This window comes from Phocoena sinus, chromosome 21 (genome assembly GCF_008692025.1).
Source record: "Phocoena sinus isolate mPhoSin1 chromosome 21, mPhoSin1.pri, whole genome shotgun sequence".
NCBI lineage: Eukaryota > Metazoa > Chordata > Mammalia > Artiodactyla > Phocoenidae > Phocoena > Phocoena sinus.
Genome location: NC_045783.1, coordinates 28870958 through 28896405, shown reverse-complemented (window position 1 = coordinate 28896405; position 25448 = coordinate 28870958). Strand labels below are relative to the sequence as shown.

General features: G+C 41.5%; 1 pseudogene; it reads left to right on the top strand.

The window, feature by feature from the left end:
• LOC116746703 overlaps nt 1–17789 on the top strand; it is a 31065-nt pseudogene extending 13276 nt beyond the window's left edge.
• The last annotated feature ends 7659 nt before the right edge of the window (nt 17790–25448 follow it).

The window sequence follows — 25448 nt, the reverse complement described above, 5'->3', positions numbered from 1 at the left end:
AACACTGAGTGGGTGTCCAACAATTCAGTTCTGACACTGATTACCCATAGTTAGTGCAGACCCCATGGGCTAAGGGCTCTGTCCCACAAGACGGCCCCACTTCAGACGTCAGCTGCAAATGGCAGCCCCCGGTGACCCACACGTCTGCCTGCTGACTACCAGTTCAGGGGTTCCAACAGCCTCCTCGCTCAGGTTCCATAATTTGCTAGAATGATTCACAGAACTCAGGAAAGCACTTCACTTAAGCAACCGGTTTATTATAAAGGATACAATTCAAGAACAGCCAAACGGAAGAGATGGGTAGGGCAAGGTGGGAGGGCGGAGGTGCAGAACTTCCGTGCCCTCTCCAGGCACACCACCATCCCAGCATGTCAATGGTTCCACCAACCAGGAAGCTCCTTGAACCCACCAAGGCGTTCTTATGGTGCTTTCGTCACATGGGCACACTTGATTAAATCCTTAGACATCTGTGATTGAACTCAGCGGCCGTCCCCTTGTCCCTCCCTGGAGGGGGGTCGGGCTGAAAGTTCTCATTCTGTATTCACATGGCTGATTTTTCTGGTAACCAGTTCCCATCCTAAAGCTACCTAGGACCTCCTTTCCTGTGATTCATTTCATTAGCATACAAAACCCCCAGGAAAATCCAAGAGTTTGGGGAGCTCTGTGCCAACAACCAGGGACAAGGACAAAATATCAATATGTATATATATATACATTTACCGTACCACACCTTCCAGGCTCCATCGACTCTAGGCTCGGTTATCTGACTTGCGTGGAACAATGAAATGTGGGCAGCTTCGCAGCTCCAGGTGAAGGATTTGAGAGGAATTCCATGTTTTTTGTTCATCCTCTTGAACTTCTGCACTCTATCGCCAGAACAGCACACTCCAAATAGTGGCTGCTCCTTGAGCCCGGTTCCCAGAGTAAGGACTAACAGAGCAGACCTGAACCCAAACGTGGCACCGAGCGCATCCAAGCCCTGTTGGACGCAGCAGAGCTATACCCAATCCACAGACCCACGAGTAAGAAAGACAGGTTTGTGTTATGAACTGCTGAGATCTTGAGTTTGCTTGCTGCCACAGCAAAAACTGACAAATGTGTACATCAACATGCATTACTTCATGTTTATCCTTTGCTTACTGCTGGACTTTAATCACAGTTGTACATGTTCGAAATGAATCATATTTCACTAAATTCAGAATTGCCATCCATTGAATATTTATTTTTAACATCTTTATTGGAGTATAATTGCTTTACATTGTTGTGTTAGTTGCTGCTATATAAAAAAGTGAATCAGCTTTTAACTGATTAAAAGTGTTTGATTTTGCATATATTGAAGAATCCTTGCATTCCTGGGATAAACCCCACATGATCGTGGTGTATGATCCTTTTAATGTGCTGTTCGATACTGTTTGCTGGTATTTTGCTGAGGATTTTTGCATCTATGTTCATCAGTGATATTGGCCTGTAGTTTTCTTTTTTTGTGACATCTTTTGTCTGGTTTCGGTATCAGGGTGATGGTGGCCTCACAGAATGAGTTTGGGAGTGTTCCTCCCTCTGCTGTATTTTGGAAGAGTTTGAGAAGGATAGGTGTTAGCTCTTCCCTAAATGTTTGATAGAATTTGCCTGTGAAGCCATCTGGTCCTGGGATTTTGTTTGTTGGAAGATTTTTAATCACAGTTTCAGTTTCAGTGCTTGTGGTTGGTGTGTTTATATTTTCTATTTCTTCCTGGTTCAGTCTCAGAAGGTTGTACTTTTCTAAGAGTTTGTCTGTTTCTTCCAGGTTGTCCATTTTATTGACATATAGTTGCTTGTAGTAATCTCTCATGATCCTCTGTATTTCTGCAGTGTCAGTTGTTACTTCTCCTCTTTCATTTCTAATTCTGTTGATTTGAGTGTTCTCCCTTTTTTTCTTGATAAGTCTGGCTAATGGCTTGTCAATTTTGTTTATCTTCTCAAAGAACCAGCTTTTAGTTTTATTGATCTTTGCTATCGTTTCCTTCATTTCTTTTTCATTTATTTCTGATCTGATCTTTATGATTTCTTTCCTTCTGCTAACTTTGGGGTTTTGTTCTTTTTCTAATTGGTTTAGGTGTAAGGTTAGGTTGTTTATTTGAGATTTTTCTTGTTTCTTGAGGTAGGATTTTATTGATATAAAGTTCTCTCTTAGAACTGCTTTTGCTGCATCCCATAGGTTTTGGGTTGGCGTGTTTTCATTGTGATTTTTTTCTAGGTATTCTTTGATTTCCTCTTTGATTTCTTCAGTGATTTCTTGGTTATTCAGTAGTGTATCTTTTAGCCTCCAAGTGTTTGTATTTTTTACAGTTTTTTTTTCCTGTAATTGATATCTAGTCTCATAGCATTGTGGTTGGAAAAGATACTTGATACAATTTCAATCTTCTTAAATTTACCAAGTCTTGATTTGTGACCCAAGATATGATCTATCCTGGAGAATGTTCCATGAGCACTGGAGAAGAAAGTGTATTCTGTTGTTTTTGGATGGAATGTCCTATAAATATCAATTAAGTGCATCTTGTTTAATGTATCATTTAAAGCTTGTTTTTTCTTATTTATTTTCATTTTAGTTGATCTGTCCATTGGTGAAAGTAGGGTGTTAAAGTCCCCTGCTATTATTGTTTTACTGTCGATTTCCCCTTTTATGGATGTTAGCATTTGCCTTATGTATTGAGGTGCTCCTATGTTGGGTGCATAAATATTTACAATTGTTATATCTTCTTCTTGGATTGATACCTTGATGATTTTGTAGTGTCCTTCTTTGTCTCTTGCAGTAGTCTTTATTTCAAAGTCTATTTTGTCTGATATGAGAATTGCTACTCCAGCTTTCTTTTGATTTCCATTTGCAAGGAATATCTTGTTCCATCCCCTCACTTTCAGTCTGCATGTGTCCCTAGGTCTGAAGTGGGTCTCTTGTAGACAGCATATATATGGGTCTTGTTTCTGTATCCATTCAGCAAGCCTGTGTCTTTTGGTGGGAGCATTTAATCCATTTACATTTAAGGTAATTATCGATATGTATATTCCTATTACCATTTTCTTAATTGTTTTGGGTTTATTATTGTAGGTCTTTTCCTTTCTTTTGTTTCCTGCCTAGAGAATTTCCTTTAGCATTTGTTGTAAAGCTGGTTTGGTGGTGCTGAATTCTCTTTGCTTTTGCTTGTCTGTAAAGGTTTTAATTTCTCCGTTGAATCTGAATGAGATCCTTGCTGGGTACAGTAATCTTGGTTGTAGGTTTTTATGTTTCATCACTTAAATATATCCTGCCACTCCCTTCCACAGAATTGCCATCATTTAGATTTTTCTTTTCATCTTGGGTTTTAAGCTGAACTTTAAAAGGCTTCATTGTCACTTGCTCCTATGGTTTCAGGCCCTCTTGTAGCCACAAAGGCCTGGAAATTAAAGGAAAAAATAAGTAGGTTACCTGTGAGGCAAAATCCAATGCAGACTTTGCAAAATCCATTATGTCTGAAAAATATGTTCCTTGAGCCTCTCAGTCCAAATGCCACTGGCTTCCTCCATCCCCAGTTGATAGTACATTATGTTCAGGACTTATCAAAAATGCAGCCAGCCTGCAATTCAGACCAGCTTGCATGGAGGCGAGGTTCCCAGTGGGAGATGCCTCACAGAACTTTGTTATCTCTTGACTAAGAATGGCTAGTTAGGAATGACAGCTCTAAGAAGGAAAATGCATGCTGAAGAAATATAGATGAGAAAGGGGCAAAAAGAAAAAGGGGGAAAAAAAGAAAAAATCTCCTGAAAAAAAAAAAACAACTGAAGTTTGCCCTGTAGAAATTCAACTGTGTGTGTGTGTGTGTGTGTGCGTGTGTGTGTGTGTGCGCGCGCGTGCAGTAGGACACTCCAAAGCCCAGAAAATCAAAGCAGAGCAGGTGTTAGCCTACAGTGAGAGATGAGCACCCAACTCCACTGCCTTGGTGCTGGGCAGGTGCTGGCTTAGACTAAAGAAGGGGTGAGAATTAACTAGAGCTGCTTCTGAACGCCTTCCTTGGAATTGCCTGTTTGTGCTTTTGTGGTTTTGTTATCCCTTCATTCTTGGTGCTCTTCCAGCTACCAGGCTCCTGCAAACTCAGGTCTTGAAAGCAAACCTGACTCTCTAAGTCTGCAGGAAAATGAGCACAGCAGTGTTTGTCCCTTTGATTCGTGCTCTTTTCCCATGGATCTATTTTTTTCCCACAACCCAAAGACTCATAACAGTTAATGAACAGCCCATAGTATAGAGAACATAAAATAGATTTCCCTCCTGAATCATCCTTGATTATGGTTTCTACAAACTCATGTGTGGATTACTGGATCCAGACCTTCCAGTTGTGGGAGGGGCTGCTTATTTTCAAAGGCAAGTGCGAAGCTATTGATAAACTCAGAAGACTTCAGTTGATAAACAGTCCAATTTCAATTTACTCAGCCTGAGAGTCTTCTCTTTGAAACTCATTATGTCCTTTAATATAATGCAACATTTAACCTGTCTTATATTTAGCTGTCTCTGTGAGTATTTGGCAAATTTAAATTTTCAACCAGTTTCAGCCTGAGCCATCAACATCACATTTTTTTTTTTCCAATTTTGGTTGGGTCACTGAAATAATTGCCGGAGCTTAGCAGATTAAGTTGGATTGATTTCCATGATCTCTTACATATCTACTACGATATACAAGGTTGTGATTGGGGTGGAGAGACATCCTGTTTTACCGTCATTTGTTTTTCTGAACAAGTTTAAAAAAAATGCTTGAGGAAAGCCAAGAGTACTTATGAAAGGCACTGCATCTATGCATTAGAGAAACATCTTTAATTATTGGTGATGAATTAAGGAAGTTTCCTTCTTAAAGGTGGAGATGCTCTGTGTAGACAGTTCGTCACTGTAACACTGGGATCCTGCTTGTCCTTTAGTTTCAAGTTCTTTTCTTTAGAAATGGGATTCAGTGGAAGCAAAGTCCAGGAGAGTGTGGGTCCTGTTGAAAATACTCTCCTCTTAAAACATTCCGTGTCCGTGGACAACCTAGGAGAAACTGCATCCTGTAAAAGAAGCCCTTCGTTTACAGGCATACTCTTCTTAGAGGTTAATTCCCCTGACCTTCCTAAATCAAACTCATGCATAGGAGTAAACAGTGGGTAAGTGCTGGCCTGTCTACAGAGGAGCAGAATATGTAACAGACTTTCATACCATCTGACATTTTTCAAACTTGGGAGAAGGATGATGGTGGAAAAGCCTCACTTGTGATGCTACCATGAAGCCAAGAGAAGAGAAATGAAAAGAAACTGAAAGCTGTCCCTGCACCACCAGACTCAGATTCCAGCTTCTTCTTCCCATGGCAAGCACAGATCATTAACACTGGTAATGTCTTCACTGAATCTGCTTGGATAAAGTGACAAGTCTAATTTGTTACCGACAGACCGACGGCTGGGAGTACGTTTAAGATGCATTGCTCTCGCTCCTGGACCCTCTGAGTTGCTGTGCGGAGTCTGCCAGGTAGGCTTGGCATTTGGTTAAAGACTATCTGTGATTTCATCCATCTCCCCAAAGGCCTCCCAGGGGAAGGACCTGCTGCTTCTGCTCCCTCCTTCTTTCTTCATTTCCAGGAATAGCCTCCGCAAGCAAACCTGGAGGTGCTGTGATTTAAAATTCAGAACCTGGGGAGGGATTCCTTATGCAAGCAATTAGCATTAATAATCAATAGCTCTCAGCCTGACAAATAATTGCAACCGATCTGGATCGGTGTAAACTTATTCTTTGAATCATATGGATGTGGGAATGATACTGGTTTTCATGGACTAGAAAACATATTTGGGGTCCCATTTTAATAAGCTTTAGAGTGATTTTAAGTTAAGCTACATAGAATTTAAAAACATGATGCAAATGGGGTCTCTGAGGAATGGAGATGAGTGAGCCTCATGAAGGAAAAGCTTAAATCATTACCTATGACCTAATATTACAATAAAGTGAATTTTATGTGGAAGATGATGATGGTCTGATCCCAATGCCAACTAAATCCAGAGCAATGATTACAGATTTTCAATATGATATGAAATATTTAGACTCCACATTGAGCAGGCTTCCTCTATAAGGCAGATATTTAGCTTACGTAAGAAGCTATAGTGGAAGACGGATCAAGACTAAACCAGCTATCTACGCACACACCACGTGCCTCACTTCTAGTTAAAATTAATGGTGCTGAGTCTTTGAAAGGCAGTCATGGAATTTGAGAACTGGAAGTGAGTTCCCCAAAATGTCAAAGAAACAAATATTTGCTGTGATCGATATGGGTCACAATTTAAAGCAAAATGCATGCTCTTCTTTGACTTTACACGTATTGTCCTTCTAGTTTAATGTCATTGGTTTCCTGATTTAGTTTCAGAAGTTCAGTCTTTTAAAAGCACGTGCACCACGGGAATGGAATGTAAACCAATAATAATCTAGCCCTTGCTAACGTACCAGGCACTTTGCTAAGTATTATACATACGTGATCTCATTTAATCCTCTGAACCTATGATATATTTACATCTTTACTTCAAGTTTAGATAAGGAAACTGAAGTTCTAAAGATTTGGAATTTCAAGAATATGCCAATAAAACAAGTGTAAGATAGTGTAGGGAAATTATAGCCACGTAAAAGCAAAGTCCAGTGAAAGACTGAGACAGCCCTGATTTGGAGATAGATACAAGGTACTCTTTATTCATTCTAAATATCAAGGACACAAAGAAAAATAAGAAATGGTCCCCATCATTGAGACCTGAGTATAATGGAACAGCTGGGGGGAGGGCATTGGGTTAGTACTCTCTTTGCTCACAAGACGTTGTCCCGCCGAACTCAAGAGGCAGATGCAACCATACGTTGTAGTCCTAATCTCCAATTTCCATATAAATAGCACAATTCGATGGATCGCACTGTTTCAGAGTATAGCTAGCTTCTGCCACTGCAAGTTCTAGAAAAGAGGCGAAATGATCCTCACCTCTTAGTAATATTGCAGGGAAGACTTCTGTGATGGGATAGATGGCCTCTCAGATCATTCCAGACCCAGAAATTCTGCCCCTGCCTTATGACTGTTAACGGATGAGTGGCCTGTTACCATTGATTGAAGGCCTGCAAGTATGTGAAGCTGGGTGCAAACAGCTCTTGGAGCAGATGGAAAGAACAGGTTTCTTAATGGTAATTGGTCCCTTGGATATCACTGCTCACTTTCTACCTCATTTTTTGGAGGTCAGTGTGTCAGTATAAAAAAAAAAAAAAGACTTTTCGGGTGTGAATTACTTTGTAGCCTCATGTATTGAATTTCAATTGAATATCTTTATCTCCTACCTTGTCTCCAAACACCAAACATGTAGAGGCAGAGGCTTCTGAACTCCAGATACGGCCCTGGATTTGCCATTCACTAATTGTGCGATCCTAAGTCAGTTACACTGCTTTTCTGGATCTCAAATTGCACACCTGTAAAATAAAAATAATTGAGGAAAATGCCCCAAGTTTCCTGTTCCTATTTCCGACCACATTGAGAGGATCGGCACCAACCCCCTCCCCACTTGTCACAGGTATTATCCTACAGAAGACCGGACCCGAGGCCACTCATAAATCCTCCTCCTTCCTCCGTGCCCGCTAGGAAAGCTAGCACGCTGGTGCTCTGACCATTTAGCCCTTTTCCCAGCAAGTGACACATCCAGCAGCAAAAAGGAAGTTCTGCCTTAAAAAGTTCTCTCAATTGTTCTTGCTTTGCTCTGATGTAAAACTAAAACTAAAAATCAGTCATAGACCTCTGGAGGTTTTAGTAGAGACGCATTTAAATCATTTGCTCCTACAGTTGTTATACGTCAGTGTTCACACATTGCAAGCTTTTCTCACAGCAAGATGCGCCCCATCCAGCGGACTTTACTACAGAGGACTCCCATCACTCGTGTTGCTACATACTCAACACTGGCTCCACCACGTACGCGTCTTTTTCAGCACATTTTGCATGCTCAGTATTCTGCTACCGATTGTACCCATCACTCCGGCTATGTCAGTTGACGCTTATTTTAGAGAATAAGTATAAATGTAGGTACACTATGTGGAGAGTGTATTTATATTCATGGGACACATTTCTGTGACTGTGCATATTAATTACAACATTATTCAAGTGGTTCTTACAGACATGGGGATATACACTGTATACAAGTCATTTTAAGTTCATTTGGGTGGAAAATATTTAGATAAACTAAAAGCAGAATCCTAGTAAATGCAACGTTGACTCTTAAATTATTCTAGTATTTACTTTCTGATCTTTGTATTGTTCAACACAAAAATAGTATTGTAAATTGCTATGCAAGGGAAGTTAAACCAAAGTCACCTTCAGTTTGCATGGACAAGAATCGGCAGTAGACTTGCACCCTTGTCCTTTTGTAAGTGATGTAATAAGGGCAAGAGTGGGGCAGAAGGTGGCAGGTAGGTGCCAGTACTAGCTTCCTCTTCTCCACAAGGAAGCCTGGAGTCTGTGTTGGATTCTGAGGGCATTATGCTCCAACATCCAGACGAGATGCTTTGACTCTTAGTTCTAATTTTTGCTTTGAATAATCACTGGGTGTCTAAATCCCATTAGAAATGTTCTACTTTAATTGGGTGTCAAATTATTTGCGGAAAACAGGAAGCACGCTATCTATAGGGTATAGGGGTCTGTTTGGGAGAAAAAGTAGAGCTGAGATTAGAACAATATACGCCAAATCAGAAGGTTTCGCTGCAGATGTGGGATTTGGGGCAAATCACTGAGCTTTCATTTCCTCATTAGTAGAACTAGTAGAAGATGCGTAGAAAAAACGGAGCTAATATATGCTGTAAGTCCTCCCCAGTGTTGTATTTAAATTGAATGAGCTTCTGTTGGTGAAGAGACACTGTAATTCAGGAGTTGAAAGCAAGTTTTTTTTGGTAAGAGTCGGAGAAAGGCTACAATCCCAGAGGGTCTGGGAAGTTGAAAGTTTACCAGTACTGGAACTCAGTTACTGGACCTTGAGACCAAGAAGGGCAAAGAGGCTAATTTGATGGTTCCTTTACTCTAAACTTAGAGTTCTTTAAATTCTCCCTGATGGGAGGAGGATATGTCCTAGTGTCTACACGGAGCCGAAGCCTCCAGATGGGGTCAGGCCAAGGACTGAGCTGTTACTCTATAGCTTTAATCCTTGGGGAAGCATCCTAAGAATTTATTTTGGATTGGTTCCCATGAACTAAATACCTCAAGACATCAATAGGTATGAATTTAAGGGAGTTTGAAAAAATATTTGTACAATTCACAATGAAATAAAAATGCTACAAGCCCAGAAACAGTGACTATTCTGAATCATTCTGAATCATCAATGACTCAAACTCAATGCCTTTGGAAACTAACTCCAGTCAAGAGCACTTAAAACACTTTGTATTCAAGCTTCTTAAAATGAAGAATTAATCATTTCTGACTGCACTTTAAATAGAAAACAAGCTGGGCTAAGACGATTAGAAAGAATGGCACTGAGCAGCTTGTGTTGCACCCATTCTTCCCAGATATTTAATTAAAAATTACAAAATAATAATACCAAGATGTAAAATAAAAGTAAGTCCAATAAAGATCTAATTTCCCCCCAAAGATTTCTCATTTTATGTTTTTCTTAGGAAATATCATTATTAAACCTAAGACTCTTTCAAACATCATTTTGGTGCCCCTAAGCATACGTTTTCTCTGCCTGCTGGGAAACTCGGAACTGACTGAACACAGCAGGATATGTCCCAAGAGTAGTAGCATCTCTCTTGTACTCTCGACTGGGAGATAAAAATGAAGGCTCAGATTCAGCAAACACTTGGGGCAAGAGAATGGAGGTGGACACTGAAAGAGGAAGCGGTTAATCAGGGACTGAATGTTGGTGTCCCCATTCCTCTAAGAAAAGCAAGGAGAGCTTTTCTGGAGTTCTGCAGCTACACAATCACTGAGCAGTACTTCATGAGGGAAGATCATAGCATTTCCTTCTGCAAAGACAGTGGCAACGAAAGAGCAGATGTATTTCTGCTCAGTTATTCAGTGTGAAGAGTCAGCAGCAAGTCTGAAGTGAACAAAATTGATAATATCCTTCTAGTCCTTCATGGAAACAAACACAAAGATAAAATCTGGCAGCCTGGCCTTTTGCCTCCCTTTTCATTCTTGGCTGTGGCAGTAGGCTGGCTGGAAAAGACCTCCCAGCATCTGGTTCAGGGTGGAGTAGGCATACATCACTTTCATGTCTTACCTTCTAAGTCCTTTCTTTAGTCTAAAAACCAAAAGTTACAAAGGTTTGTTATTGCTGGGATTCTAGGCAGTGAGTGGCCTTGGAGATGAATGGGAATAGGATTGTCCGTGAGGCATGAAAAGGGGATAGGTCTACAGAATAGAGACCAGAGTAAAAAATAAAAATTATAAAAAATAAAATAGGAAAGCACAGAAAAACAGTAGCTGAATAACCAAAGGGAAAGAAAAAGGAGGGAACCGGTTATAGGCTGAATTGTTTTCCCCAAAATTTATATGTTGAATCTCAACCCCTAGTGCCTTAGAATGTCACTGTATTTGGAGAAAGGGTACTTAAAGTGATGATTAAGGTAAAATGAGGCCATGTGGATGGGCCCTAATCCAATATAGCTGGTATCCTTATAAGAATAAAAGATTAGGACACAGACTCACAAAATGGGAAGACCTTCTGGAGATACAGAGAGAAGGCGCCCATCTACAGCCAAGTGAAGAAGCCGCAGAAGAAACCAACCCTGTTGACACCGTGGTCTTGAATTTCTAGCCTCCAGGATTGAGAGGAAATACGTTTCTGTTGTTCAAGCCACCCAGACTGTCAGAACCAGAAAATAAAAAATAAAATCCTCCAAGAATAGAAAGAATAGAGGAAAGTTGCAGATAGCTAGAAATCCATAAGAAAATAAGATGGAAATAAATGAATATTAGGATGCAAGTAACAAAGGAGGGAGGAAAATGCGGGGGAGGAATCAAAGGACATGGTGGCATTTCTTGCTGAATTTCTGGGGAAAAGAGGAAATGAGACCTGGAAGACTAATAGGCATAGAATAAACAAATACCACAAGAGAAAGCACACATCAGGTTTTATGTGTGCATGACTGAGGTAAAATTTGAATGTTTAGTTGAACTTCCTCACTTTTTGAAACACCAACCACAGGGAAAGCCTGCAGTTCTTTCCAGAAACTTAGATTATTTGGGGGAATAAATAGATGCATGGGATAATCTTGATTATATATAAGAAGAATTTCAAATAAGGAATAACAGTGGGGGAAATGCCATAAGATTCTTATTTCTAAAAGAACAGATTGATCCATAGGTTGAGCAGGTAATCAAAAGTTCCGTTAACGATGCCATTAATCAGATTCGTTTTCTGGTCCTATTGGAGCTCTACAGAAGTGTTTCTGGTGGTTTGCTCAATAATATGTCACAGAAACTGCAAGAATGCCTGATATGGAGAGGCTCAGAAGTCAAGTGCTGAGAAGTGGAAAAAATGTGCTACAGATTTTTTGCAGATGTTCTCAGATCAAATTATGGTGTTGAAAAATTGTATAGTATGTTCAGTAGAGCATCTGAGATGAAAAGACAGTTCAGTGGCTTTGTAATCTAGATAAAAAAAGAATCGTGGAGCCGTGCTTATGTAGGGTGTAATTCACAAGTTCAGAAGTGTCAATGTTGGAGGTGATGGCAAGGAAGCACTTGACTTTTTGAATAACTTTCACATAAATTTACATATAAAAACCTGGGTAATATCAATAGATCTGCCTGATTCCTTATTTTCTGTATCTATTGAGTAAGCAGTTAGGTTTTGTATTTTGTCTATCTATTTATCAACCAGTACATGTTCTATACACAGGAAATGCTAAAAAAAATTGAGTAGATGGAAGAAAATATCCTAAGAATCATAGAATTTCAGAGTGTGGAACAAAATCAGGCATCATTTAGCTTATGTCCTTTAATTTACATTCCCATAAAACTGAGGTTCTGAGATCTAAGTGACTTTTTTTTTAATGTAAGCCTGTATTTATTCACATGTAATGTCATGTATTTTATGAATGGCAGCCTCTAGCCTAGATTTTACTTTCTTGAGCAGTTGATATCTAAGTGATTTGAACAAAGTTAGCTGGAGACAATGGTGGATCAAGAGTAGGACACAAATTGTGCAACTCCCAGGTTTCTGGACTTTTGAGATCTTTGAAAAAAGATGCTAAATGTTCCAATGAACATATTTGTTATTGTTCTGAAGAGAAAATAATCCCTTCGTAGACTATCCCTGATAAGAAGATATATTTAGATATAAATCTGGGACATTACTGGATATACCAAAAATGATGCAAGCCTTTATTTGGGGGGATATCATTCCCTCGCTTGTTCAATAAATCCTTACTGAGCACCTACTATGGGCCAGGCACTGTCCTAGGAACATGGCAGTGAGCAAAACAGTCAAAACTCTCTGCCCTTATGGAATTCATATATTCAGGCGGGGAGCACTGAAAACAAGAAAAATATATGGAACATCAGATGTAGTAGCGCTGTTGAGAAGAATGAATTGGGAAGAGATAGAGAGGGGTAGGTTAGAATGATCTGATCAGATCAAGCCTCACAGAGAAAGTGATGTTTATGCAAAGGTTTGAAAGAGAAAAGTGAGTCTGAGCATTGCAGCTAAAACGAGCAGTTCTGTGGAGCTGCGGAGGTATCAGGGTTAGGGTTAGGGTTAGGGTTAGGGTTAGGGTTTTATCATTTCGGAGGCTAAATAGTCAAGATCAGTGGCCAATATTTATTACATTAAGGAGGTAATAGGGGTAAATGCCACTTGACTTTTCACTGTGTAAGGTGAAAATATTCTCAGGGGCCAAATGACCTTTCAGACTATCCTGACATATACAATCCGGCAAAGTGGGTACATTTCATGAGCTGGTTGGTTGAAGATGGTGAAAGGAAACCTTTGATGAATTCAGTCAATACTGGCTTTCTTTCATGTCAGTCTTTATCTGTGGACACAGTATGACTGCTTGGGTTAAGAAATCTAAATTGGGATACTACTTTCTGACAGAAGTATGATGGATTTATTCACTGTGTCACAGCCAGAAGCACAACCCTTCTGCGGAAATGAACAGTTTAGCATTTCCAGGTCACAGAAGACCGTGAAGATGATACGTCAGGCCATGTTTAGTATAAATGCAAATCCTACTGAAGAGTGACATGTCAGCAGGGCTTGAAACGACTCTTTTCCTTTAAAAGCAAACCTAAGAAATGGTCTTTCCCAAACGTTAAAATTTTCTGCTATGGCAACATTTACAACAACTTGATGTGTGAAAAAAATTGAGAACCCAGTGCAGATACATATGAAAAGAAAACAAGACTCTCTTCTTTATATATATACACTTACTTCTTGGTTCCTGTACTTTAAAATGCATTAAAGTATGATTCATTTTACACATGTAAAAGTATGTATCACTTACTAAATACGCAACTGTTGAAAATACTGAAGCTATCTTCACTATTGAGATGGTCCACACAAACCTATTAGAGGGGCTTCTCTGGCGGTCCAGTGGCTGGGACTCTGCACTTCCACTGCAGGGGGCGCGGGTTCGATCCCTGGTCAGCTGGCTGGTCAGGGAACTAGGATCCCGCAAGCCACGTGGCACGGCCAGAAACAAACAAACAAACAAACAAAAAACCTATTAGAGTTTTCTGGCACCCTTCACAGGCTACATACGGAAAGGGAACAGGTTAGACATAAACACTGAAGTCAAAATAGGGGGCAAAGCAGGGAGATGTGCAGCTGTAACAGATGGAAATGTTTTTGAGCACCTAAGGCATGAGAGCAGTGATTTGACAAAATCCTCTACTTTTGGATATACCTGAAAGTTAGATCCACGATAAGACTGACACCAAGAAGTGGTTTTCTTTCAAATAACAGTGAAGTAACCTAGCTTTGTAAGCATTTTCCCTACTTGCTTAAGAAAGAACTTCCGTTTAAAACCCAGAGCTGTCTTGTGTAAAGCTCTAACACTAGACACAGGGATTCAAATCTTAACTCTCATATTTACATCTGTGACTTTGACCTCTCTGTCCATTTGTCCTCCTGTTTCCCTTTAGGGTTGTTGTAGATTTAAATGACACAACACACAAAAGTGCTTTGAACAGTGTTTAGTACAGTGGAAAGACTCATGTATATTAGGTGTCATTATTATGTTCCAGTGGTTCCTGGAACAGAAAAGTGGAAATTGGAAATACAGGACCAGACTCTAATTTGTTGCTTGATTCATCCTGGTGTGATGTAAAGCACAGGCTTTACAGTTAGACCTGGCTTCTAACCCCAGCTCCACCTCTTAGTAGATGGTGTGACACAGTAAATTCTTTATTTGCTTTCAGCTTCAGTTTCCTCATCTGTAAAGTCAACACACCGATGCAGTCCTTACAGGGCTGTGAAAAAGCGACAAGGGTTAAATGCCAATGGCCAGTAAGGAATGGCATTACTCACATTTACCTTATGGATGTTTAATGTCATATCAGATTTTTATTTTATATAGTTAGGATATCAAGAATCAAATCATATCCTGTTTCATATTAAGATCTGTAAAATATTTTTAAAGCATAGAAAAAAAAAAAACCATGGGATTTCTTAGCAGCAAAGACCCTGGGAATAATCTAGTTCAATCTTTTTATTTTACAAGCAAATGAACTAAGACTAAGAATAGGCACGTGTGTTGTTTCTGAAGTCACATGGTTAGTTTGTAGCAGATCTAAGAGCACATGCCTGTGACGAGCAGACCAGAGCTGTTACAGGTTTCTCCCATAGGTACATTCCTAACAAGGCTTCTAACACATCGAAGCTTTATTGCAAATGCTTTTCATTTAATCTAAATAGTAAAGATCTTTGTACTTTCAAATGCAAATATTTTCACACTTTGTTTCTTCACCTCCTGTGGCTGTAGATTTAAGAATATTAGATTTGCTTTAGGACAAATATTTTGGTTTTCAGGCAAATACTTTCATTATACATCTCCATGTATCACCTGCTAGGTTAGGGTAAGGATGTAGTAAGGGAGATATGAGAAAGGGTGTGAGAGATTGTGAGCAGTGTCCATTTTCCCTTTGACAGGAGAATTGAGGATCAGTGTCTCATTTATTATACGGCAAATACCATGAGATTTTAAAAATATCTTGGAGTTAAGTACAATATAATCATCACTCTATTTCTGGAGCCAAGATGAGAGAATGGATTATAAATTGCAGCCCGAGGTATCTGCACTGAATACATGGATCTTGGCACTGAAATAGTCATGAGATGCAATAATATATTCTGTTCATCAACTGGCTGTACAGTTTCTATAGCATCTCCTTGTTTATTTAAATAATAAGTCTGTGTCTGAGACCAATAACTTCTCAGTTCAATCAACTCAGTGAAAGAGAAAAAGAAAAAGAGACTAGTTTGCTTGATAATTCCCACCACCTCTCCTCACCCAGTAGACATTGGTATATTTCAGTCAAAATGAATGAGAATCAAAACTCCTGGTGTGGAATGAACTGGAGGCGGAGCCGGGGGGGGGGGGGGGGGGCTGCTCTCTAGCTCCCCCTGGCTCTCCACCCACCTGCTCGATGGGGAGGAGTTACCTCTGCTCTTCCGCCTCAGAACTTACCATGATGGCTGTGACCTAAAATCCTCAGGAAGCCCTGGGGTCACGGCCCGGAAGCACCCCGGAGAAGGAGGGTTGTGTGGAGCCCACCCCAGTGGTGGTGCCTCCCTCAGGACTTTAGGACCCTCTGTGGACCCTGAAATACTTTCATTCTCAGGACTCAGGGACTCGGCTGGGCCGGCTCACAATGGTACCCGCTGCCTCACAGAGCACTCTAGTCGTAAGTACACACAGCCCCCAAATCCAGCCCACTGGTCAGATCCAAGCCACGGCCCTCCAAGGGCTCCACTCCGTCCCTAGGGATGGAGAGGACCCTGATCAGAGTGAGGCATCTTCAGAAGAGTCAGGAGTGGGCCAGGAACTCTCAAGAGAGAATGAGGCTGGGTACCAGGAGGATGGGAACCCTTCTTTTCTTTCCATTCCATCTGCTTGTAACTTCCAGGGAATCCCTGAAGGGCCTTGTTCTGAGGGAGGAGACAGCTCTTCTAGCAACTTTTGCCACCATTGTACCTCTCCGGCTCTGGGGGAAGATGAAGAGTTGCAAGAGGAATGTGATGAGGAGGAACCTCTTAAGTTTCCCAGTGGTTTTTCACGTGTGCCCAGTGGAAGGAAACCTGTGCTCCGTAGACAACGGCACCGCGTTCCAGCCAAGGGAGGGTACTTGGGAGGGTGGACGCAGAGATCCCAGATCCCCTGGTTGACATCGGCTGGGTCGGAACCGGAGTGGGGCAGATAAGCGCAGAGGACAGGGAGTGTGGGTGCGTCAGCTTGGACAGGCAGGCTTCTGGTGGCTGATCGAACTGCTGGTATTAGTGCGGAGTACGTGGAAACTTGTGGCTGTCTCATCTATGCACGCAGGCAGCTGAAAGGCAGTGATCTGGACCTTTTTTTGGGTCTGGGTGGGAGTCTGGGCAGGGCGGCTGGGGGTCGGGGCCCAGGTGATGTCCCAATTTCCGAGCCAAGGGTTTTGCTATGGGGCAGGGCTGTTCACCCGTTTTCTTAGGCTGCTGGGTGCTTTGCTGCTCCCGGCTCTGGCCCTTTTGTTGGGCTGTCTGCAGTTGGGCTGGCGGTTTCTGGTGGGACTGAGTGATCGGTTAGGCTGGAGGGGTAAAGCCACCTGGCTCTTCTCTTGGCTCGCTTCTCCCACCTGGCAGCGGTGCCTGACCCTGCTGAGAGAGAGCAGGCCGTGGCAGCAACTGGTAAGAATAGTTCAGTGGGGTTGGCTGGAGTTGCCTTGGGTCAAGCAGAGGACCAGTAGGCAGGGGAATGCACCTGTAGCTAGTGATCGCTACTGCCAGCCTGAAGAGGAAGTGGCTCGACTGTTGACCATGGCTGGGCTTCCTGAGGATGAGCTAAAGCCTTTTCACGTGTTGGGGGTTGAAGCCACAGCATCAGATGCTGAACTGAAGAAGGCCTATAGGCAGTCGGCAGTGATGGTTCATCCTGACAAAAATAATCATCCCCGGGCTGAGGAGGCCCTCAAGGTTCTGCGGGCAGCCTGGGACATTGTCGCAACCCTGAGAGACGGAAGGAATATGAGATGAGGCGAATGGCAGAGAATGAGCTGAGCCGGTCAGTGAATGAGTTTCTGTCCAAGCTGCAGGATGACCTCAAAGAAGCAATGAATACTGTGGTGTGCAGCCGATGCCAGGGAAAGCATAGGAGGTTTGAAACGGACCAGGAACCTGAGCGTGCCAGATACGGCGCTGAGTGTAACAGGATGCATCTTGCTGAGGAAGGAGACTTTGGGGCAGAGTGGAGCACGTTGGGCCTCAAGGTCACCTACTTTGCGCTGCTGGATAGAACGGTGTATGACATCACAGAGTGGGCTGGATGCCAGCATATGGGAATCTCCCCAGATACCCGCCGGGTCCCCTATCACATCTCATTTGGTTCACGGATGCCAGGCACCAGTGGGTGGCAGAGAGCTACCCCAGGTGCCCCTCCTGCTGTCCTTCAGGATTTCTTGAGCCAGATCTTTCAAGTACCCCCAGGCCAGATGTCCAAAGGGAACTTCTTTGCAGCTCCTCAGCTGGGCCCTGGGACCACTGCAGCCTCCAAGCCCAACAGCACAGTACCCAAGGGAGAAGCCAAACCGAAGCGGCGGAAGAAAGTGAGGACGCCCTTCCAACGCTGACACCTCCTCTCTTTCCTCAAATCAATGTCAGGGAGTCAAAAGGGCTGTGTACAGCACAGGATGGAGTTTGATTTATTTTTAAATATTTAAAAAAGGGAAAATTTTAAGCTCAAATTGTTCACTCAGTACTTATAGGAAGCCCTGGAACCACTGTCCCTCCTCCACCAGCACCCAGGAACTGAGTCTTGTCTTCTGACAATACCAAAGAAATAGGGGGTGAATAGAACGAAGAACCTAAGGGCCTGGACCATATCTCCCATAGTAGTGTGGGAACTGGGTATTTCCCTGGCGTCTGTATGCCTTTGTCTTGTCTTTTGCTTCTACAGCAGATGACACTTTCCCCCCACTTTTTAAACATGTCTGTATTATTTCTTGACCCATTTCAGGAGGGAGCCCCCTCCTTTGCCCCAATATACTAGTAAAAATACAGAACAAGAAAGCATGTAACCCTAATTATAGGAGATACATAGAGTTCAGAGAGTGGGAACTCTCACCTTGTGGGTAATCACCCAGCTTCGTGCTTGTTGCTGCAGGGATGGCCAAAACTGATAATTTTTAAAAAACAGATTCACGCCCTCTGCCCTTGGGTGAGGGGGAAGGATAGAGGGGCTCCCGGCAGCCCCCTTATGATCCAAGGGTTTGTATTTTTTACGTTTGTTCGCATTTGTATGTACATATCTACTTAAAGCCAGGGGATTATCTTTCTATAAATACATAACTGGCAAAAAAAAAAAAATTCCTGGTTTGAGTGTTAGTTAACTTACACTCTATGTCTTGGGAATCTATATATCTTAGAGGCTCACTAAAGAACTGTGTATTTGAACCAGTGGATTTTATAAAGCACGGTGAATACTCAAAGTACTAGTATATTTCCCTCATATTCTCAGTCTAACGATACAAAGATAAGTCAAACATACCTCAATCATATGTTATTGAAAAAACTGTCTTATATATCCACTTAACAAAAATTTATTGAATGCTGACCATGTGTCAAATACTGTGTAATGTACTGTATTAAGTGACAAGTATATTTACAAATGTACTTTTATCAAAAGAGGGAGAAAAGAAAGAGCATGGAAGCATTATTCAGCTATTCAATTATTATAAAATATGTAAACAAATATTTGTCGTGCATTGGTTTTCCTCTGTCCTGCTTCAAGATAGGAAAAGAAATTGAGAGAAACTCTAAAAGAAGTTACTCCCAGGGTTCATGTTCTAGGTTCATAGGTAGGTTTATTTTACTCCTGATTATTAACTGGCATAAGGTGAATTAAGTTTCTCTTAGATACCAGGAATAAACCTCTCATCAGAACAATTTATCAAGCCATAGAATCGTTGTTTGTGGAGAACATTCCAGGTCCCATTTCTGGAGTCCTCTAAAGAGAAAAATGAATAAGGTGCTGGTGCCTTATTGTAACTAACTTAGGCTCTGACTTTGTCCAGCTTTTTGTTCTGTAAAGAGCCTAGTGCATTTTGGGGGCTTAATAAATTTTGAATTATAAGTAACATTCTTACACAGCCTCTGGGGATGGACTCTTAGTCCTAATAAGATTTTCCAAGTCTAATTTTCATGATTTGCTGCTGTGTAGGTAGCAGTCGTGAATTCAACAAGATCTATAAATGCAAAGTATTTTGTAGTCTCAGTATGTCAAAGATAAGATTTCATTGAAAGTAGCATTACAATGAACACTATTGAGTACCTCTAAAATGTGGATCGAAGGACGACCTACAGAATTTCATATAAGGTGAGCATTGTGTGAAGTGCTAACCCAGGTTAATTTTAAGCTGAGATTGATTGGGAAATAAGATGAAATAGAAATGAGAAGGAAGATCATTATCCAAAATGAAAGGTGCTGGAGGATTTATGGTGGCACAAAAGCAGAAAGGACCAGGACTAGTGAATTAAAGTTCAGTATATATCAAACAGGCTGTTTTGGTACTAATACATTTCTGAAAATAACCCTGCTTTAGACAATATATGAAAGAGCATAATGTGTATATATGGTGGTGAGATGTGAGGTACGTGTGTGGGGGGGATGAGGACTCAGAGAAGTTGAAGCAGAGGTAAGGTTAATGCATCTTTTGGACTAATGTAGTCATAATGTAACTGATGCAAAGAGAGAGTAGGTCATATATTGCTTCAAGGGAATCGGAGGGCAATAGGGGTCCTGGAAAGACTCTCTGAATAATAGTTTCAGAGCATCTGCTGTACAATATGGTTAGAACCTTCTGAAGCCCCATGGTATAACTCACTTGTCACTTGGCTTGAGGAAGAGATGACAGGTCTGCCAGGAATATTGAGGAAGACTTTTTTTTTCCAGGGAACACAACAAGCCAGCTGTTCTTGTATCGATATTTTAGCAAATGCATTGATCTCAGCATTCTGAACATACCTGGGATTTTAAGATTTCACATATAATATGCTGAGGGAAAATACTGCCCTAGCACCTAGGAAGGTACTCTGAAGAGACAGGATGAAACCTGGCAGATGGATTTACTTAGCAAGAAATCATTTTAAAGATTAAGAAATACCTTGTTTTATTTCCTGTGATATGCTTCATTATGTTTTCTCTAAGTTGTCCTTCACCTCACGTAATTAATTCAGAAATCTGACCTTCTCAAACCGTGTGAAAGAGTAAGATTGCTAAGGCACCACTGGTAAGAAAATCCAGGGTTTGGAGAAGTAGAGGTTGTACCTCAGACACTCTCCTTCAACATACCCACCTGCCACATACACAGCCACTTCCTCCCCTGCCACACACAGGCCTTCATCTCTAAGAGTAAGTCATTTACATTTAAAGGTGCCCAAAGACCCCTGGAGTTGCCTTACCCCTCATCTAAGCACTGCTTCTTTTAGTATCTCTATTTTCCAATCAATTGGAGAGATTTTCTTAAAATTATACCTGATTATGTCACTAATTTCCTTAAAAAACACTTGGTGTCTACTCAATGCTTTTAGTCACTTAATATGGGTGTAAAAGTTTTACTGGCCTTTCCTCCTCAGCACCCTGCACTACCCTCCATGAACTTCAAGATTGGTTTCATGAGTCTGCTTGCCATTCCTGAATATGCCAGGCTTTTCCTAACAATTCTTGCCCCAGGATTGCTGCTTTTTCTGCGCAGAATCTCCTAAAGTTCCCCTTCCTCTCTTCTCTGTCAGATTAAATCCTACTCATCTGTTCTTCGTTGCTTAATTCAATTGTCATCTCCTCTGGAAAGTCTCTCTGAAAAGTAGAGTTAGTGGTTCCCTTCTGTATGCAATTACAATATTTTCTTCACTCTTGCTTTTGTGCTTACCAGTTCAGTGCAGTGAGTCCTTATTGTTTTTTGTAGTGGTTTTTCTCTCAATGTTGTGAATTCATTAAATCAAGAAATACGGCTTACTCGTTTCTGAATCCTCAGGACCTAGCATAGCTCTTGCTTATGGAAGATATGTGTTGAGTAGTTACTGATTAAGCACTGTTCCCCACCAAATGGGCTTATATTTGGGAGTCTCTTGTTACTTTTCAGGTTTACCCTTTTTAACATGTATTCTCCCATATCAGTCCCAGACATCCAGTTTAAAAATCTAGCCTGATTTTGCATCTATGTGGTCAATTCCAGAACTCCTTAAATTATGCATAACTTGTCTTATATGGCTTACAGGGCTCACACTCCAAATGATGTTAAATGATCCCTTTCATGCTGGAACCAAATTCCCCACTGTTTGCCTGTTGTTAGTTCCTTCTTTTCATACACCTCAAATGCCAACTATCTTGAGAACCTAATCTAAGACACCTTCCCCTTTACTCTCTAGAGGACATTCATTTGTTCATTAATGGGAGATTCTTCACTAAATGCCAAGCACACTGCTAAATGCTAGGGATATAACAGGTTTCTGTCTTCTTTAAGCTTAGAGTCTAGGTGGGGGATAGAAAAGCTAAACAGACAATGGCAATACAATGGGATACATGCTCATATACAAAAAGGAAGGATGGCTATGGGAGAACATGGGCGGGAAATTCACCAAGCCTTGGGGAACTAGTAAATACTTCTTGCAGGAAGTAATGTGTACACTGAGATTTGAACACTAAGTCAGGGTTAGTTAAGTAAAGAACTGGAAGAAGACCATCACAGCTAAAGGCAAGAGCAACACATGGAAAGGCCATAGAACAAGGAACGTGTGTAATTCCCATTTGACAGAATACCAAGAGATGAGGCTTTAAAGCTAAGCTGGAGTAATCTTATACACTGTCTTATACTTCATGTTAAAGAAGTTTGAGTAGGGGCTTCCTTGGTGGCGCAGTGGTTGAGGGTCCACCTGCCGATGCAGGGGACACGGATTCGTGCCCCGGTCCGGGAAGATCCCACATGCCGCGGAGCGGCTGGGCCCGTGAGCCATGGCCGCTGAGCCTGCGCGTCCGGAGCCTGTGCTTTGCAACGGGAGGGGCCACAACAGTGAGAGGCCCGCGTACCGCAAAAAAAAAAAAAAAAAAAAAAAGTAAGACTAGGTTATAGGGAAGATGATAAAATAGACTTTGGACATTTTGAAACTGAGGTGCCTGTGCACAGTACCAATGAAGATTTATGAGTCCACCACTCAGGGTGCGAAGAAACGTGTATGTACAGCTGATTCACTTTGTTATAAAGCAGAAACGAACACACCATTGTAAAGCAATTCTACTCCAATAAAGATGTAAAAAAAGGTCATTAGCACTTGGATATAATTGAATCATAGGAGTGAATGAGCTTACTGAAGAAGACAGAACACTGAGACAAGCGAACCTAGAACAACACTGATGGGATGGAAGAAAAACAAGGACTCCTCAAGGGAGATGTGTGAGGAGCAGAACAAGCAGAAGCATTTGAGACCCTGGAGTCTAATGGATCAACATGGATTCAAGAAGAAGGAGGTGGTATCGAATGCTGCTGAGATGTCGAGAGAGATAAGGACTGAAAAACGTTCACTTCATTTAATTACAAGGAGGGCTTCGGTTTTAGTGGAGTGAGGAGGATGGAAGTAAGTAAGACTGGATTAAATTGTGAATGGGAGGGGAGGAAGTGAAGATAGTGAGAAACAAACAAAAAAATTTTTTTGAGTGTTGTTGTGAAGAAAAAGAAAGCAGTTGTTGGTTTTCACAAGTTTTCTGGTTCGGGACCCTTCCAAGTTTTGACCACTTTAATTCTTCTCCCTGAACATTCTTCACATTTCTGTAGCTATTTAAATCATTGGTTTTCAAAAAAACCAGGAGTGCATCCAGTCTAGGGAGGGATTGGAGGTTTCCACGTAAAGCCCCAAAGGCACCATTTCAAATGTGTTCAAGTGTCTTTTTAGTAATACCACTGTTTTCTAAAAAATCTCATGAATAATTCTAACATATTAAAAATAGATTAACTCTAAGCTGCTCTGATTTAAGTGGGTATGGAGAGCCTGGAGCCCTATACTCAGTTCCCTTACCTGGTTTTCCATGGTGGCCCCTTGCAGGCATTTCTAAAGAATCTTACCAATCCAGAGAACTAGGCCAGGGCAGGAAATGGGAGAATGATGAAGGTGAGGGAACTGCTGAGCCTTGTGTGGACGGCTTGGTACATTGCCTCCCAGCCTCTCCAAGGATGCCAAAGCGTGTCAGCAGATGAAATCCGAATGATGTCCCTGTTTTAACAAAATATAAGCTATGTGAGGTCTTATCGAAATGACAGCAGCATAAATAATAGAAAATAATAGGTATCTGTGCAGCACAGAGTATATGAAAGAGCTTACCAAAGCGGACGGAGGATTCAGGACCTCTTTCTATTTCTATCTGCTGGCTGGAAGCAGAGAAAAATCAAACTCCTGGGTGAATGAATGCAGCCCTGAATACATAAAAAGGGACAAAAATCACCTTGTACTGGAATAATAGCACATATGATGTCCTTAAACAGCTTATACCCTTCCTGCCAAACACAGAAAAGCCCAGAAGGAAAAAGGAGAAAATAAATCACGTTACCCTTTAGCAACTCTTTAGTGTAGATACTGTTATCTTCATCTTACAGAGGAAAGAACTGAGGTTCAAAGAAATTAAATGGCATGCCCCAAGTCACAGAGCAGGTAAGGGGAGAAGCTAGGATTTTTCCCACATAATTTCCAAAATGTTCTCATTACAACAGTAGTTTTCAAAATCAACATTCTTCAAAAATGTGACCAAGTACTTATCATAAGGAGAGCTGCCTTCCCTTATGCTTACCCTTCACAGTAAGCCATACAGCTAGTACTTTTCAGGGTCCCCTTGTATTTGTGGATGAAAACTTGGGTCAGCTTAAGACTGCCATTTTTTATCGTGGAACGTCTTCTAGTGAGCAGGAAGACCAAGGTGCTGGCCACAAGGTAAAATGTGAGGAGCTAATCAGAAGAGCACCTTCACCACATCCAACTCAAGGCTAGGAATTCCAGTCACTGCCTCTGTTTCTACCATTAGAACGTTTAAAAATTCTTGACTTTTCAGCTTTTGTCCCTTTTAGAAATGCAAAGGTCCCTCAGTGAATTCATTTTTTGTTTAGAAGTTAATTATCTGTACTCTTTTATTGAGAACTGTAGCAGAATTATCCAAACTAAGAATTATGCCTCCATGCCTGTAGTGATGGCAGATGGGAGGTTTGGAAGGGAGCTGCCCTGTTACTAATTAAAAAAACAAACAGGGCTTCCCTGGTGGCGCAGTGGTTGAGAGTCCGCCTGCCGATGCAGGGGACACGGATTCGTGCCCCGGTCCGGGAAGATCCCACGTGCCGCGGAGCGGCTGGGCCCGTGAGCCATGGCCGCTGAGCCTGCGCGTCCGGAGCCTGTGCTCCGCAACAGTGAGAGGCCCGCGAACCGCAAACAAACAAACAAACAAACCTGAAATTCACATGTGAGCAATGCATTAAAACACCTGGCCCTGTTACCATGGCAAATTTTGGGTGGCCTACTTTTCCACATATTTCCTCTCAAAGTGCTCCTTTATGGCTATTCGCCTGAAAAAGCCCTCTCAATGGCCATTTTAACTGGATTTTGTTAGGGTGAAAATCTTGGAAGTTGGCTTCACATGTACTAAATGTCCTAGGAATGCTTCTGGTCCTCAGTTATCTCTTCTTTTTTCTTTTAACATCTTTATTGCAGTATAATTGCTTTACAGTGGTGTGGTATTTTCTGCTTCATAACAAAGTGAATGAGCTATACATATACATACATCCCCATATCTCCTCCATCTTGTATCTCCCTCCCACCCTCCCTATCCCACCCCTCTCGCTGGTCACCTCAGTTACCTCTTATTTTTAAATTTTTATTTATTAATTTATTTTTAACATTTTTATTGGAGTATAATTGCTTTACAATGGTTAGTTTCTGCTTTATAACAAAGTGGATCACTTATACATATACATATGTCCTCATATCTCTTTCCTCTTGCATCTCCCTCCCTCCCACCCTCCCTATCCTACCCCTCTAGGTGGTCACAAAGCAACGAGCTGACCTCTCTCTGCTATGCAGCTGCTTCCCACTACCTACATATTTTACGTTTGGTACTGTATATATGTCCATGCCACTCTCTCACTTTGTCCCAGCTTACCCTTCCCCTACCCGTATCCTCAAGTCCATTCTCTAGTAGGTCTGCATCTTTATTCCCATCTTGCCCCTAGGTTCTTCTGACCTTTTTTTTTTTTTTTAGA